The sequence below is a fragment of the Tursiops truncatus genome, chromosome 1 (assembly GCF_011762595.2).
Source record: "Tursiops truncatus isolate mTurTru1 chromosome 1, mTurTru1.mat.Y, whole genome shotgun sequence".
Classification (NCBI taxonomy): Eukaryota; Metazoa; Chordata; class Mammalia; order Artiodactyla; family Delphinidae; genus Tursiops; species Tursiops truncatus.
This window is the reverse complement of record NC_047034.1, coordinates 73,932,902-73,937,754: the sequence shown is the minus strand read 5'-3', so window position 1 is coordinate 73,937,754 and position 4,853 is coordinate 73,932,902. Positions and strand designations below refer to the sequence as shown.

Below are 4,853 nucleotides of genomic sequence, written 5' to 3'. Positions count from 1 at the left end.
TATAATGCAGAAAATAACACACCATTGAAAAGCAATTATACTCCAATAAACATGTTAAAAGAAAAAAAGAAGTTTTCTACTGTTTATTCTCTGTCTTCTTTTTCATCCTTCCAGAACACTCAACCTGCCATAATACCTTCACTGTCCAATATATACAACTTAACTGTCCAATTTGGTACTTTGACATGTTGCCCATGCATTTAGTAATAATCCTTTAATATCTTTCATAATTCTACCTGCAGTCTGAAGGAAGAACTTGTCTAGTAACTTTTCTTGGACAAATAATCAGGAAGCCTCTGAGGAATGTGGTTTTATAATGGGAAAGGAAGAAGAAGAAGAAAATGTAGAGGAGAGGAAGAGAAAGAAGAGACACTTGAGACCTGAGAAACAGTCACCAGCTAAGCATGTGACAGAAGACCCGGACCTAATCTTTCCCTCCAGCTCAGCCACATCTTCACTACTATAAAATATTAAAATATTAAAATAAAGAGTAATAAAAATAAAATTACAGCATATAATATACAACTGGGAAAACATAAAGTTGTTCACAAATGAACACATCTAATAAATGGCCAAGAAAAATCACTGCTTATATTTTGCTGTATTGAGTGTTAGAAGTTTTCTATTTTCATAAACCCACAGACATGCATACATGTCTTTCAGGTTACTGATTTGAGGTCTTTTATCTTTTGCAACATAGATGCCTCTAGTGGAAAATTGCTCTCTATATGCTGCATTACATTTATCCCTAAAGCTCTTCTATGTTTTCTTTGCATTTTCATTCATCCCAAAGTATTTTCTATTTATTTGTTATTTCTTCTTCGAGCCATTGTTTATTTGGAATGTGTTTCCAAACTCATAGATATCACAGAAACAGGGTAGAATGGTGGTCAGCAGGGGCTGAGGGGTTCGGCAAAAGAGGAGATGTTGGGCAATGGGTACAAGCCTGCAGTCATACGATGAAGAAGCTCTGGGGGTCTATGGAACATCATGGGGTGTCTAGTTAACAACACTTGGTTGTGTAGTTGAAACTTGCTCAGAAAATAGACCTTAAGCATTCTCATCACACAAACACACACACACACACAAATACACAGACATACACATATTTAAATGGTTAATGTTGAAGTGATTAATGTATTAAGTGACCGATGGTGGTAATCACTGCACAAAGTACACATATGTCAAATCATCCCATTATGCACTGTAAATATGTCCAATTTAATTTGTCAATTATACCTCAAAAATACCAGAAGGAAAAGATGAAAGAAGAACCATCATACAAAGCAGTAACGAAGTTTGAGAATCTTTGTGTTCCTTCTCCTCCTTGCCTCTCTTAGGCACAGATACTATTCTCTGAGAGAGTTTCCCCTATCAATTATTCTCTGTAGGCCTTGTATCCAACTCAAAGTGGACTTTCCCTTCTAGTCACCTATACTGACCACATCTGAAGTAGGTAGGGTGAAAAGTGGGGAAAGGAGGGCTGGAAAGTCGTAACAATTCTTGAAAAATCAGTCTTTTTCATTTTGGCACATAGTTTAATTAGTTGTCAATTCCCTCAGAAACTTATTAGGCACCCCACATAATTATATCCTCCAATCATATGTATGTCCCAGGGACCTCACTCAGGTCCTTTTCTGGAAGTAATTTTCTGGCCTGATAAATTGCTGCCTTGGTCCTGAACATAATTCAACTACAATGAGGCTCCCTGACACACAGATGGAAAGCCTACAACTTCTGTCTCTTTCCTCTGTTGTTACAGTCAACTGAAATTGGACTTCAAGTTCAAAACCACTTCTAATCTCATATCTTACACTTTAGGGATTACAAGTGTTGAGTTTCCTAATTCAACAAGGTTTTGAATATCTCGGCAGTAATTTTTCTTTCTATTTTTCTTTTATTTCTGACCTGCCAACCAGAAGTTTTTCCTGACATATGTCTCTTGAAATACACTGGTCAAGTCAAGAAGTGACCAACATTTGGTCTGCCTCTCAGGATACCATGGACAACCATTACTGCAAACATTTTGCCATTGAATATAATGTATCACCACATTTATGGCTTCCAATATCAGATTCCTTGCCAACCACCTCCAGACTCTAAGCCAATGGCATAATTTTAAGATTAGTTACAGGAGGATCCCACCTCAAAGATTAATTTCTGTGTCAGGTCAAGTAACACTAGCTAGAGGAGAGACAACTCCCAAATATCAGTGTTGATTTCTCACTCAGGTACTAGTGTGATAAGGGTTGGGCAGTAATCTGGACATCTTCTTTTTTCCTGCAGTTCTGGCATCTTGGACTCCTTTACTTCCAGGACCACAAGAAGAGATATGCTTAAAGAACACAACCCTTTTCACAGCTTACTGGACCTGTAAGCTACGCACTTAGAAAACAAGCTGCATAGCAACAGTCATTTTGTAAATCTAGATAAACATTGGAAACCCCAGTGTACCTCACAAGTGGGGTCAAATCAGTCAGGAAAGTAATTTCAGATGTGAAAAAATATAATAAGAAATTGAGGTTCTTTAGTTTTGCCATAAGAAGAGCATGTTGTGCACATGGAGAGCAGGCAGCACTTTGCCAGGTAAGGACCCTTTAAACTTCGCATTATTTGTACTACCTATGAATACAGAACTACTATAATTTTATGCAGAATATCCCAATAATTTCCCAAAGCATTTAATGTGTCATATCACATTTTAAATACAGTTAAGTTGGAAAAGAAAAGGAACAGAGAATATGAAAGGGAATATAGTTTAAGAATCTCCGTATGTGCTGTACTAGGTATGTCTGAGCCTCTTTCCTGCTAGAGCAAACATGGTGATGGTGGTTATAGTGGTGACACTGATGATGACAGAGACAATGTTGATTGGCCACTCACAAAGTGCCAGTTATGTGCCCGGCATTGTGGCAACTGAATGACACACATTCATGTAAATTTTATGCCTAAGCAAGTAGGCACTGTAAAGGTGATTTTCCCCACATTTTAGTAAAGGGATTGAACTTCTGTGGCATTAAACAGTTTGTTCCTCAAATCAATCAAACAATAATTAGGAAAATAACCAGGATTTGAAATTATATACAAAAAATCATCAATGTCACTCTAAATTCAGATGAAAATGATAGTGAGGGCCTGAAAATTGGGATCGAAGAAGGATAGAAATCAACCAAAATTATGATGTGATATTACTAAAAGCAGGTTTTAATAGAAAGAAAGTATCTTTACCATCACACAAAAGGATTGCATTTTATTCAGGACATGGAGGATAAGTAACAATTGCTCATCTGGTAAAACCTGCCCAGGTGAGAGACAGACACAGAAGACAGCGAGAAAATCCTCAGAGGGCACCAAGGAGGAGAGATACAGCTTTTCCTCCTGAGGCTCTTGGGTGCTTTCTCAGGGACCTCCAAGGGGAAATGGTATAGTAGCTTCAGATAGGGAAACTCTGATTGTCAAGAATCACCATACGCACACTGCCAGCTGAAGGGTGGAAAATTTCTTCTGTATCCATGATGGGCTTTGAAAAAAAGATGAAGGTGGGGTTGTGGAACTAGATAAGCCGATTGTCCTAATCCTTTCCAGAGACAGACAAAACTTGAAGCTGTTACTTGTTCTTCGGTGGGCACTTCTGCTGGCATTGCTGGGGAGGTAACACAGGAGTGCATTTCTCAGTGCACTTTATAGGTGGGCAAGGGTCTGTACACTTGGTAGGTGAGCAAGGTTCAGGGCACTTAGCTGGGCACACTGGAGGTAGCTTGCACCGCTGCTTGCACTGCTGCTCTTGAGAAGACATCTTTCTGGAGTCTTTATATCTGAAAGAAAGTATATGACCATGTTCACAAGAAGGAATTCCTTCAGAAAGAAGAGCCAAAGCTTTTATAAGTCAAATAGACAGTATCTCTCCAATCTCAAAGTATGGGTTTTAATCTCTTTAATACATTTTAATGAATTTCTGACTTCTCTCTCATTCTTTAGCAAAACTATTCATCAGCCCAGAGACAACCTTCTCTTTTCCCATACAACATTTCCAAAAAAATATCTTTTTTTTTTTTTTTTTTAGCGGTACGCGGGCCTCTCACTGTTGCGTCCTCTCCCGTTGCGGAGTACAGGCTCCGGACGCACAGGCTCAGCGGCCATGGCTCACAGGCCCAGCTGCTCCGCGGCATGTGGGATCCTCCCGGACCGGGGCACGAACCCGCGTCCCCTGCATCGGCAGGCCGGCTCTCAACAACTGCGCAACCAGGGAAGCCCCAAAATATCTTTTTTTAAAGGAAACAAGCAATGCTTTCTCTTTTTGTTTCTTTCTTCTTTTTTTCTTAATGAAAACATCATCTACAAAACAAGGCCATCACAAATTTTAACATCCTGGGCAAGCTCACAAGAAATTTCTATCACCATTTTTTCTCATGAGGTCCCGACACGATTACTTATGCACAAAGCAAAAGGCAATCAAGATGAATGTAAGGGCATCACACCTTCTAAGATTAATGCCTCTGAAATCACAGCAGAGGTCCAACAGAAAGGCACAGAAAAAGGTAAATACTTTACTCTTTATCCCTTCATGTCAAAATTTCCTCTTAATTTCTTTTTCAATAGAGGAATTCAAACTAGGTATCAGAAATCTAGTAAATACAATATAACATTGTGCCCAGATTCCAGGTTCCCATGCACTAAGTAGCATTATACCCATGATCATAACTTTGGACCCATCAAATTTGCGGTCTCCAGCATAAACTCAACATTCGGGGGCCCGAGAACAAAGTTGCACTGAAGCATCAGACTCACCAGGTTCTCCAAAGTCAATCAGAACTCGAGTAGCAGGCGGATAGCTGCCCTGCAACAGAGGCCCT

At 39.4% G+C, this 4,853-nt stretch overlaps 1 long non-coding RNA gene across 1 annotated transcript; it reads right to left on the bottom strand.

The window, feature by feature from the left end:
• Positions 1–3,223: 3,223 nt before the first annotated feature.
• Positions 3,224–4,853, bottom strand: LOC109547408 (uncharacterized). Its single transcript, XR_002173201.3, has 2 exons — positions 4,789–4,853; positions 3,224–3,815 (listed from the first exon to the last, which is right to left on the bottom strand). It is a non-coding gene; the product is annotated as an uncharacterized lncRNA (long non-coding RNA).